Below are 13,304 nucleotides of genomic sequence, written 5' to 3'. Positions count from 1 at the left end.
ACTAATAAGTCGATACAACTGCAAGTCAGTCCTTTAAAATAAACTCTTATGTGTCTACATAAATAGCATTATTAAAATAAATTCATGTGTGTTTACAGAAACAGCATTATTTTTGTGTTTATATGTAGACACACACATACACACACACACTTCTTTTATTTTCATGTTCAGAGGCAGTGTATCAGAACATGTGCTGTGGGAGATCATTTTTTTTTTTTTTTTTTCAATTATTTTTGGTCAGTGTATCTCCCGGTGACTTTTTGCAGTTTGGCTGTGTTTAGGTAGATTGTGTGTGTGTGTAACTATACACTTGTATACATACAGACATATGTACACATATATGTATCTATACATACACAGATATATTGATAGATGTATGTGTTTGTGTATATCTGTATAAAATGAAATGTGTTCATTCATTCTCAGTTATTTTATTAATTTATTTTATTTTGAATTTGTTAACCAGGGTAGAGCACTGATCTCTTTGGACCTATTTCAGTCTCAGCCTGGGGCAAACAGAAAAAATACATGACATTTCATACAAAAAATGATAAATTGCAGTGTATGCATATGTTGTATACAGTGTGAATGAGAGTTTGACAAAACACAATATATGCATGACATTATACAGAAAGTGGATATCAAAGTTGGGACACTGAAAGAATCACAAAAAAGAGTCGAGTCTGAGCAAGGTATGTAGTGGGAATTGGGGTTGTATGACCACAGACATATTAATTGCATTTTCCTGGAGTCTTGTAATGTGCTTTTCTTTCTGATCAGAAGATGGGATATGATGAATGATCTTTGAGAAGGGAGAAGATTATCACAGTTTGGGACCTGGGACTGAGAAAGCATGGTCTATGCAGTGAAGCTTAGTTTGTGGGGTTTGGTGGAGATAACCTGAGTGGTTTAAGGGTTCTACGTTTGTCTGTAGGTGCATCTCAGAATAGTATGGAGGCTAGTTGGGGGAAGATCTCGTTCTTAGTAACTTTAAACGGTTGAGAGATGATCATAAAGTTTGTACGTTGTTTCACAGGTTGCCAGTAGCTTTTTCAGTGGTTTTACAATGTTCATTTCTTTTGGAGAGAGTGATAAATCTGCATATGACATATGAGATGGATTGAATAGTGTACAGTGAACTGGTAGGGAACTGAGTTTGTGCCTACTGTCTGCCATTGTCAGTAGGTCTGCACATGAGTTTCATTGAAGACAGCCACCTTAGGAGTGAGTCCTAGGGTGTCAGAAACACCATTCCCCTGCTTGAGTGTCTGTGGCATCACTGACTAGCCAGCTTGTGGAATTTACTCCTGTCACCTCCTCTTTGGCCAATACAGGCTTACTGGCTAAAACGTAAGGATACTTGAGAGGTAAGTGGCCCATGGGAATACCCCTGGCACCCCCAACATGCTCTGTCCTTTGTGCTGGGAATGACCTCCCTCAACAGAAAGCACTTCATTGCAATTCATTCATTATCACTAGTTGTCAGGTGAGCATAGACTAACACATGCTGGAGCTAAAGGAGGAATGTGTCCCTTGCCCTCAGTGTGCCCTGTGAGAGTGGCATCTTGGGGAACATGAGATCATTTTTTCTTAGACTGAAAAGGGTAATAATGAGACACCCCACCCCTCAGCTTCCTTTGGAGAGACTGTCAGGTTTAAGAATTTCCCCGTGGACCACCTGTAGTCTCTCTGCCTTATCTTCTTAAAAAAAGAGCTAAACTAGAGTTTATAAATGAAAGATGAGCAAACTTTGTATGAATTTCCCATGTAGAACCTGATTTGACAAAAGCTTTTTATGTAGACTGGAAACATACTGGTTATTCTGCCAAGAAGGTTGATGCCCTGTAGAAATCCTTGAAAGAGTGGAGTAACATCCTGACATAAAGCCATAGCACAGAATTGCATGATAGCTTTGGTTCAGTATAGGTATCAAGAGATGAGAACACCTTTCCCCTTTGCCACCAAACACTGAGTCCAGATGTTTGGACATTGTAATCAAGATGATAGTCTCCTCTGCCACTTTGGAATTTAGGTTTCTTAACTGTCGGCCTTGCCTCCATTCCATTCCTCCCTTTTTGACCAAGTTGTGGAAAACACAGGTAGAACTCCATGATTCTAAAGCCAAGGTGTCTCTAAGGGGAAAAAAAAAACTTATGGATTCTTCCATGAACTGTCAGGTAGTCTGCTGCAATTTTGACTGTGGTAATGCTGTGATTAAGGCAGCAGCTTCTCGGATATAGCTGTGCCAGATCACAGTGCTCTGCCTTCTGGTGGAGGTCTCCTTCTCCTCTTCTAGGCTAACAGAGTCCCCATGAAAAAGAATATCTCCTCCTCCTAGAATAAGGAAAGCTCCTAACCTTGTTTTGCTACATCCACCACCAGCTCCACCTGAGAAGTCTCCAATGATCTTGACAAGATTTGTCTGGAAATCTTCCTTAGATGTACCTTAAGTAATGTTTAAAGACAGGAGAATGTTTTCCTTTGGTAGATGTTCATCATGTTTCACTGTTGCAGTCATTACAATTGGGTTATCCTGCTGGCAGGCTACCCGCAGTCGGCCTGAGTTCCAAAGTCTAGGTCCAGCGTCGGTTGCTGTCGCCTCTTCCCTGACGTCAGTGCGCCAGGGGTGTAAAAGATGCAGCTGACGCCATTTTCTTCAGTCTTTCTTGCCGCGCGGTGCCCGAAGCAAAAGCAGTTCGCCGGTCAGGCGACTCTTGAAGTTTTCAAATTCGATTTTCAGATCCAAAGTCTTCATTAAAGCTAAGTACCCCGTTGGGGAAACTTTTTTCTTGCTCCAGACTGATGTCAGAAAAAGTTAATAACTGTATTTCTTGTGGGAAGCAAATACCTCATAAGGATTTTCATTCTTACTGTATTCCTTGCCTAGGCCCTGACCATAACGTTGCTAGTTGTCGGTTTTGTGCTAAATTTAACCAACGCACTATTAAGCGTCGGTACAATTTTGCATTTCATTACTTTGGCAGAAGATTTAATTATATAATGCCGTCGGATCAGCTGACTACCGGAATTTGCAAAAAACGAAAAGAAAAGGACAGGCATCCGAGATCCAAAACTGATGACGAGGCGGCTTCTTCTAGGCCTGTCGCTGGTTCACCGGTTCTCAGTGAGGCGCTTTCGCAGCCCCTGACGCCCGCTACCTCAGAGCCACAGGCTGCTTCCGACTCCCACGTGGAGCCGACTGGGCCTCTGGAAATTCAAAGTATTGGACACTCGCAAACTATTCCCTCAGATGGGTCCAGAGCTGCTGAGCAGGCATCGGCTTCTGAGGGTGTTTTCAGGCCTACACAGTTATATGTGAAACCTGCTTCCAAGACAAAGACTAAAGCAGCTCTAAAGACAAAGAAACAAGTACAACATTCACCTGGACAGGCCTCCATGCCTAAAAAACAGATGCTTAAAATGGCCGAAGACCTTATAACTTTGATCAGGATTTCCCATCCCCCTCCTGAAAAGAGGCCTAGGCAAGAGTTAGAATATGAATCTTCAGACCAGGTTTCCATTTCCTCTGAACAGGATTACTCCATTCCTCCCTATGAGGATTCTGATGCTGAAGAATCTATCCCTTCAGCCTCTCCTCCTGAGGATTACTCTTTTGGGGAAACACTGCATACTATGAGGGAGCATTTCCACTGGGAGAGCCAAGATTACTCAGAATCCAAGAAAAGGCTCAGAGATTTCCTTTTATTGCCCCAGCACAGGCCCCTTGTTATCCCGCCTGTTTTAGACATTGTAGATGATGTATTTACAGAGTCCAGTTTTTCTCCAGACTCTTTACCACCAGCCCCTGTTAAGCCAGACAGATACTACAGGGTTCCTGAATTACATAAATTTCTCTATAAAAACCCTACAGCTGACCCAGAAGCCATCTCTCAGGGTCCCAAAGGGGTCAAGGCTTCTACTGCAAAAAACCCTATTCCCCCTGATAGGGATTCTAGGGCCCTAGACAGATGGGGCAAAAAGATTTATACCTCTGCTACCTTGGCTGTAAGAGCTTTAAATTGCCAATTTCATATGCTTAAGTATCAGCAATACCTTATATCCTTGCTTAAACAGAAAATGCCAGCAAATGTGGAATGTGCAGACAATAAAGAAATGCAGGAATTATTGCATGCAACTGAACAAGTTGGAAAGCATACTTTGCAATGTGGTTTTGATTCTGCTGAGGCCTCCTGCAGGGCCGCTGTTACAGGTTCTGTCATTAGGAGACATGCTTGGTTAAAAGAACAAAATTTGCCAGATCATGTTAAAGCAAAACTATTAGACGCTCCTTTACAGCATGATACTTTGTTTGGTGCTAAAGCAGAAGAGGTGTTGAAGAAAATGGAGGACAAGGCTAAATCTATGCAAACAGTCAAGGATTTCTTGCAGGTACAGCCTCCCAGATTTAGCAGGAACTGGCCTACAAAAATTTGGTCCTTTCCAGTGTCAGATCACAAAGGGACAGATACAGATGCCCTAGAGGCAGATCACAGCCCCAAGGCTCATACAGGCCTAAACAATGGGGTGCCTTTACCTCCAAGAGCGGAGAGGAGAAATCACAGCCATACAGGAAACAATCTCAATGACTTTCCACTTCCAGCACCAAGCACTTATCTATTGGCATCCCCTTTGGGGGGGAAGCTAGCACTTTTTTCACAAAATTGGCACATGATCACCCAGGACAAATGGGTTCTAAATAGTTTCACAAGGCTACAGGTTCCACTTTCACACCCTGCCAAGGCAAAACGGTATGCCAGACCTGCCACGCAATCAATGGGCAGAGGCACAAAAACAAGTTTCATCCCTCATGGACGTGAGGGTCATTCAACAAGTACCAGAACAAGAGCAGGGTCACGGATTCTATTCAAGACTGTTCTTAGTACCCAGAAAGGACAAAGCATGGAGACCAATTCTGGACCTATCTATTCTAAACACATATCTGGATATTCCAAAATTCAAAATGTTGACCCGACAGCAACTTCTGCCCATGTTGGGCAAGAAGGCTTGGCTTGTGACTTTAGATCTAAAAGAGGCATACCTGCATGTCCCAATCAGACAAACATGCAGAAGATACCTCAGATTCAAAGCTGGCTCAATACACTACCAATTCTCTGCACTGCCCTTTGGCTTATCTACTGCGCCCAGGGTCTTCACAAAGTGCCTGGCACCAGTAATTGCATTTTGCAGACAAAGAGGAATACAAATATATCCTTACTTGGATGACTGCCTTATTCAAGCGTAGAACAAGGACATTCTACTACAACATCTGGCGTTTGTAAAAAGATTACTGACAAGTCTAGGGTACACCGTAAACGAGAAGAAATCAAAACTCGTACCCTCTCAAGAGATAATATTCCTGGGTGCAAGCTTAAATACAACTGCCCAGATGGCTTATCTCACGCCAGACAAACACAAGCAACTGACTACTTGCTTCAAAATGTTGGCAACAAAGACTCTGTTATCTGCAAGAAAAATTCTGCAGGCCTTGGGTTTCATGGCATCCTGCATTCTGCTAATTCCATATGCAAGACTGCATATGAGGAAACTTCAATGGTATCTAAAAAGTGTTTGGACACAACATTGCCACAGCCTGGAAACAATAATTACCCTCATTCCCTGCCTGCAACAGGAGTTTCGATGGTGGGCAAAAGCCTGTCACCACAACATGGGACAGCCATTCACCTTACCCACAGCCAGGCAGACATTGACAACAGATGCATCAGATTATGCCTGGGGGGCCCATATGGCAGGAAGATGTATTCAGGGCACATGGTCCACAAGTCAAATGCATCTACATATCAATCAAAAAGAGATGCTAGCTGTTCAGAATGCCCTAACAGCCTTCAAGGATCAACTTCATCCAGGACAACTACTAATAAAGACGGACAATACTACAGTCATGTGGTACATAAACAAGCAGGGAGGCACACATTTCTACCCCCTCTGCAGGCTAGCCATGAACTTGTGGCACACAGCATTGACTTACCAAGTACATCTGCAAGCTCAGTTCCTGCCAGGAAGAAAAATACTCTGGCAGACGAACTAAGCAGAAATCTAATGGATCCCCACGAGTGGAAATTGGATCCACAAGTCTTCAGCATGATAACAAAGCCCTGGGGATCCCTGGACATAGACCTATTTGCTTCTCCTCACAACTACCAACTACAAAGATTCTGCACAAGGACTTATCACAAGCAAGCATGGAAAGTGGATGCTCTATCTTTCAGCTGGAAAAATCTAACAGTATATGCCTTTCCTCCTCTGCCTCTCCTCCCCAAGGTACTCCTCAAGGTCAGACAAGAGAAGCCAAAAATGATACTGATTGCCCCAGACTGGCCCCGCCAGCACTGGTACCCAATCCTAAAGAGCTTGTCTCACTGCCCAGCCTGGACATTACCGCAAATTCCTCACTTGTTGACCCAACAAGACAGCCAGATACAGCACAGTTAACTCAAAACCTTAAACCTGGCGGCATGGCAGATAATATAGCCTCTCAAGACACACCTCTTTCAAAAGCAGTAATGGATGTTATTTTGGAGGCCAGGAGGCCTAGCACCAGAAAATCTTATGCAGACAAATGGAAGAGATTCTGTGCTTGGAACCAAGCACAAGGCATTGACACGATTGTTCCAAATATTCCTCAGATTTTACAATACTTAACTGAGATGCTGGATAAGGGCCTTTCCTTTTCATCAATTAAAATTCATGCCTCTGCCATTTCAGCTCATTACAATACAGAACTACCTATTTTTTTCTCATCCGTTATTGAGGCAGTACCTCAAAGGGGCCAAAAACATAAGACCTCCAAGGAGAGCACCAATACCTGCATGGGACCTCAACTATGTCTTGGAAAAACTCGCACTGCCTCCCTTTGAACCAGCCTCTGCAGCTGACATAAAATTCTTATCCTGGAAAACAGCTCTGCTCCTAGCAATAACCTCCGCTAGAAGGGTCTCAGAGTTACAGGCACTCATGGCTGTGGAACCTTTTATCATTTTCCATCCTGACAGGGTTTCGCTGAGAACAAACCCTACATTTATGCCCAAGGTAGTGTCCAGTGTGGCCCTTAACCAAACAATTAATTTGCCTACTTTTTATCCAAACCCACAGAGTAAAGGTGAGAAAATTCTGCATTTTTTGGACATTCACAGACAGCTACGCTTCTACTTGGACAGAACTAAAGCTTTCAGAAAGACTGATCAACTTCTAGTGGCATATGCTACAGCATCACAAGGAAAGCCTATCTCAAAACAGACTACTTCAAAGTGGATAAGGCCATTGCATTTGTTTCTGCTATTCACAGCATGGCAATTCAGTGCCTAAGGGCATTAGGCCACATTCAACCAGAGCAGCAGCCACTTCAGCAGCCTTCCTCAGAGGAGTACCAACCAAAGACATCTTAGAGGCTGCAACTTGGAGTTCAGTGCATACCTTTACAAAGCACTATCACCTACCTCTCTACTCTAAATCCAGGGCAGGCTTTGCCACTGCAGTTCTGCAGGGCCTTATAGCCTCACCTAATCCTATTTAGCTCCAGCCTCCCAACCTTAGCTTTGGGATTCAACCCAATTGTAATGACTGCAACAGTTAAACACGATGAACATAGTACAGTTGTGTACCTACCATAAATGTAGATGTTCGAGTGTATTCACTGTTGCAGTCCAGGTTTCCCTCCCACCATCCCCCTTTCATCTTTGCTGGGACCTAACTGTACTTTTCTACTCTATACAACCTATGTGGTGTATTTGCTTGTAGATGAAGGAAAAGTTGTTTTTTGTGCATACATGCTTATTGGCATAATTTAGCCTACCATTTTAGGGGCACCTGACATCTGGGGCAAGAAAATCTGAAGAAAATGGCGTCGGCTGCATCTTTTATACCCCTGGCGCACTGACGTCAGGGAAGAGGCGACAGCAACCGACGCCAGGCCTAGACTTTGGAACTCAGGCCGACTGCGGGTAGCCTGCCAGCAGGATAACCCAATTGTAATGACTGCAACAGTGAATACACTTGAACATCTACATTTATGGTAGGTACACAACTGTACTTTTTTGTAGTTTATATTTGTTTGAACTGCACATACAAAAGACTAAAAGATCTACTTGAAACTGTCACAAAAAAAGAACAGGCTGTGTGTTGTGCAGTTTTGCTTATATAGATAGCATTCTGTTAATATTTCTGTTAAAAAAAAAAAAAAAAAAAAAAAAAAAAAACACTTGTTTGGAATTTTGGTTTAGAGTACAGCCTGTACGTGGAATAGGGTCCCTATCACATAGTCAAACTTGTACAAGTTCGAACCCCATATGGTCGAACATTCTGTATTCGAAGTTATAAAACTTCGACTATGTGATATAGACCCCGTGGAATAAATTTGGTACTGGTAGTCTAATATCTGTGTTTAGCATTCTTTGCAGTTGTGTAGCTCATCACAGACCTCAGATCACTTTGATGTCCTTACATTCACTGCTGCAGTACTCTTAATGGTATAGGTTCCCTTTTGTGGAAGCCTGATGTCTGGCAAGTCTTCCAAAGACTTCTGAATTTAAAAGGCATGCCAAACATCACCATATGCTCCCTGCGTAACAATAGGGCATAAAGGTGACATTCAGGCTTACCAAAAACAGAACTTCTTTGCCACCAGTCTGAATGTATCTTTTACACCTTCGGTCTGTTTATCTACTTCCATCTTCTGCCAGTTGAATGCATTTTCGTTTTCCAGTGACTTCCTATGCCTGTTTGCTGTTTTTGCAAGATAAGTGCCCCATTGGGGATTTTTTTTTTTTTTTTTGTGTGTTCCTTGAAGTTAATGTCATCCTGGAATGGTAAATTCCAGCGTGGAAGACAGATTCCACATAGAGATGTCCATGATGTGTCTTTTTTGCTTAGTTACTTTTCATGACCCTATGTCATCTTCTATTTGTCAAGCATGTGTTTCAAAAATCATTCACAGTAGACTTACTTCCCTTTCCTTGTATCTTGAGAACCAGCCTCTTAAGCTACTCACTAAAGATACTATGGAAGGAATCTCCTGTCCCGAGGGTCAGCCGTTAGGGAAGAAGATGGTGAAAAAGGTACAGCCAGAATCTTCCACTGTCCAGCCTCTGCCAGATTTTTCTCCTGAGGCTGTTATGAACCCGGAGGCTTGCCCAGCTGTGTTGTTGGATTTCTTTGCCACAACCGTGCTGGAGGCCAGTGAGGATCCGGCTGGCAGCACTTCCGAAGAGGCATTGCGGGCATCCATCTCATATTCAGAGGAAACCACGGTTGATTTTATTTTTCTGAGGGGCATAGGGGAATTCCTCATTTTTTAGTTAGGGGAGACGTTCCTGCCATAGTTCTCAACTGTCATCCTGGATCTGATCTGAGCCTTCTCAAGACATTCCCTTAAAAAGAAACAAAAAAATTAAACATGTTTCTTTTGCTTTTGGGGATCCACAAAGTGAGTGGCAGACTTTTACTCAGGAGTTATTTTCTGCCTTTATGTCCTTAAAACCTCCTCATGGGGTTTCAGTTACTGCTTCTCCTTGGTCCTCTACTCCTCTTAAAAGGCCTAGAGACCAGGATCTTATTCTACTCAAATTCCTTCTCCTTTGGACTATGGGTCAGAGGAGGAGGAATCTATTAGTCCTGATGTTCCTTTGGAGGAATTTTCCTTTAGGGACACACTCTTTAGGATGATGGATTTTTTTAAGTGGGATTGTACTGAGGTCTCTGATATCCATAAGAGGTACTATGAGTTGTTGCAGTTGGACTCTCTTAAACATGCGGCTATTCCTCCTGTCTTGGCAGCTTTACTGGATGCTTTCTCCAGTGCCACTCAGGTGCCTGATTGTCTCCCCCTGTTCCCAAGAAGCCTGATAGGTTTTATAGGGTTCCTGAGAAGTGTTCTTTTTTTATATAAATGTCCTGCTGCTGACTCCTTGATAGTGTCCGTAGCCTCTGATAAACCGTCTCAGTTGCTTCCTTCACCTAAGTTATTGCCGTCTGACAAGGACAGCAGAACTATGGACAGGCTAGACAAAAAGATTTACACTTTTGCTACCCTAGCTTTTTAGGGCTATTAATTGTCAGACCCCTATGTGTTGGCTCTTCCTTCTCAGGCTTGTCAGTTTTATTTCTGATTTTCCTGACTCTGAGGGTGGAAGTTCTGTTTTTTTGCTAGGGACTTCCTCTCAAGTCATTCGTCATTCTATTAAATGTAGTTATGATGTGGTGAATGCGTCTTCTAGGGCTGCTGTTTTTGGTTCAGTTATGAGGAGGTATTCTTGGCTTAGGCTTCAACCTCTACCTGATGATATTAAAGCTAAGTTGATGGATGTTCCTCTGGATTCTAAACTTTTGTTTGGAGAAGCTGCTACTGGTTTAAGTCCCTTCAGGATAAGGGTAAGGCCTTACGGGAACTTAAACATGCGTTTGTTTCTCCTTTGTCTAAATTTCAGGGAAACTACAACGCTAAGCCTGCTTTTCTTCATAGGCAGAAGCGTCCTTCTACTAAAGGTAAGAAGAGTGGCAAATGGACTACTCCTGCTAAGGCTACTCAATTTTCGGAGACTCTGAAGCCTTTCTTTCTGGACAAACCAGGTACTGTGTGACTGTCTGTCCCCTCCCAGCCACATTTTTTCTCTTTCTTTTCCAGTTTAGCTTCAGATCACTCAGGAGTCTTTGGTTCTGTCGATCATTTATCAAGGGTACATCATGATGTGGAAATCCCATCCTCCTTTTATGGGCATTCCTCAGCTTCCTCGGGAACATCTTCCCTTTTTACCAGAGGTTCTTCAAGATCTCTTATCTCAGGGTACTATTCAAGAGGTGCCTGTGTCCCAAAGGAGGAAAGGGTTCTACTCCTAATTGTTTCTAGTGCCCAGAAAAGAGGGCAATTGAAGACCTCTTCTAGACCTCTCTCATCTAAACACTTTTCTAAAGGTACCTTCCTTTCAGATTTTGCCCCTTCAGATTTTGTTTCCTTTTTTGCTCCCTCAGGCCTATATGGTGTCTCTGGATCTCAAGGATGCTTATATCCATATTCCAATCTTTCCTTTTTCAGGAAGTTTCTCTGTTGCTTCCTGGCATTTTCAGTTCTCTGCTTTGACCTTTGGCCTTTCTACTGCCCCAAGGGTGTTCACCAAATGCCTGGCTCCCGTGATTTACTTTAGCAGACTTCAAGGGATCCAAATATTTCCTTACTTGGAAGACCTGTTGATTCAGACATCTTCCCCAGAGACCCTTTTGCAAAATCTTCATTTTGCCATATCTCTTCTTCAGAGCCTGGGGTTCACTGTAAATTTCAAAAAGTCTTCTCTGACTCCTTCTCAGGATCATGTTTTTCTGGGTTTCTGGATACAGATGATGCTAATGCTTGCATTCCTGCCCCCTCCAAGGCCTAGACTCTCATTTCTTTCTTTCATACTCTTCTTGGTCTGGCATCCATTACCGCAAGGACGTTTCTGAGAGTTCTGGGTTTCATGGCATCCACCATTCCAATGTTCCCTCTGGCCAAACTTCATACGAGACAGTTTCAGTGGTTTCTGAAGTCAATGTGGTTTCAACATGCTCATCCTCTAGAATTTGTAGATAAGACCTCAGACAAGAACTTCTCTGGTGGATTCAGCAGTTGTCTCCAAATCCAGGGATCCCTTTTCATCCCCCTCAGGAATTGTTCACGGATGCCTCAGACATGGGATGGGGGTAACTTTTGGCTCACTTAAGGTACAGGGGGTGTGGTCTCCTCATCAGCAGAAGGAGCACATCAGTGTCAGCGATGAGAGCCTTCTGCTGGCTCTTCAGGCCTCTCAGTCTCTCTTTTCTCCAGGGCCTCTCAAGGTATTCACAGACAATACCACAGTGATGTGGTATATCAGTAAGCAGGGTGCAACAAGATTTTGTCTTCTTTGCCAGTTGGCACTTCTAGTATGGGATCTTGTTGTCAAGTGTCATGTGGCTCTTCAGGCAGTTAATATTCCTTCTGGTCAGAACATTGTGGCAGACTGAGCAGGTCCTTAACTCAGTCCCACAAATGGATGCTTCACAGGGATGAGTTTCTGGATATTATCCACCAGAGGGGTATTCCTCAAGAGGATCTTTTTCCCTTCCCTCTGAACAGACAACTTCCTATGTTTTGTTCCTAAGTCCCAGGTCCTCTGGTAGGGAAGGTGGATGCCTTGTCATTCTCTTGGAAGGGGATGTTTCTTTATGCATTCCTTCCCCTTCTTTTCTTTCTGAAAGTCCTGTTGGTGACTCCCTTTTGGCTGCGACAGCACTGGTTCCCTCCTCTTCTGCATCTAGCCAAGGGCAGTCATCACAAGGTACCTCACAGGGTGGATCTAATCACACAAGACGAGGAATTGCTTATCCATCCCCACCTGTCCACACTTCAACTGACACTGTGGGTGATAGGAGTTTGATTCCTCATAGACACATTTTTTCTGAGGATGTGCTACAAGTCATGCAGGAGGCCAGGAAACCTATGACTTGGAAATCCTACTTATCCAAATGGAATAGGTTTTCTTTGTGGTGTCTCTTGTAACCTGGGCCCACTTACTGTGGATGCTCCTTTGGTTCTGTCTTGTTTGTGAATTGCTCAATGCTGGTTTGGCCTGTTCTGTTGAGGCCCACCTGTCCGCTATCTCTGCTGGTCTGCCTTTTTCTCCTCCTTTAGCTGCTAGATTTCAGATTAGACAGTTTCTTAAAGGCGTCATTAATATTAGACCTCCCCTAGGATCTTGATTTTGTTTTGGTGAAATTGACTTTTGAGCCTGCTACTTCAGCTTGGTTGCACCATTGTTCCTGGAAAACTTTCCTTTTGTTGGCACTTAACTTCTGCCAGATGAGTGTCTATGGTGTAGGCCCTTATGGCTTGTCCTCCTTTTTTGATTTTTCATGAGGACAGACTGTCCTTGCGCACTAACCCTTCTTTTATGCCAAAGGTGGTTAATGAGCTATCACTTAATCAGCCTATTAATCTGTTTACTTTTTTCCCCTCTCCCCAACTGACCGTGAGAGGGTGCTGCATACATTGGACATGCATAGGCAACTTAGGATTTATTTGGATATTACCAAGGCTATCAGAAAATCTGATCAGTTGATGTCCTTCAAGGATGCATCTGCAGTCCTTACAAATGGGTTGTCCTGTCGTCAGGCAGCCCTTCGATCGGCCGGATTCCAAAGTCTGGGTCTGGCCTCGGCTGGTGTCGCACTTCACCCGACGTCATAGCTGCAGTTATTCGGGTATAAAGGCATCAGCCGACGCCATTTTCCTCCGTCTTTCTTGCCGCGTGGCGCCCGAAGCAGAAGCTGTTCGCAAGTGC

At 43.6% G+C, this 13,304-nt stretch overlaps 1 protein-coding gene across 1 annotated transcript in view; it reads left to right on the top strand.

Moving 5' to 3' along the window:
• ELP5 (elongator acetyltransferase complex subunit 5) overlaps nt 1-13,304 on the top strand; it is a 912,344-nt gene that overhangs the window by 891,485 nt on the left and 7,555 nt on the right. The window lies entirely within an intron of this gene.

The sequence above is a fragment of the Protopterus annectens genome, chromosome 7.part0 (assembly GCF_019279795.1).
Source record: "Protopterus annectens isolate FY-2018-M chromosome 7.part0, PAN1.0, whole genome shotgun sequence".
NCBI lineage: Eukaryota > Metazoa > Chordata > Ceratodontiformes > Protopteridae > Protopterus > Protopterus annectens.
This window is presented reverse-complemented; position numbering and strand designations above follow the sequence as displayed.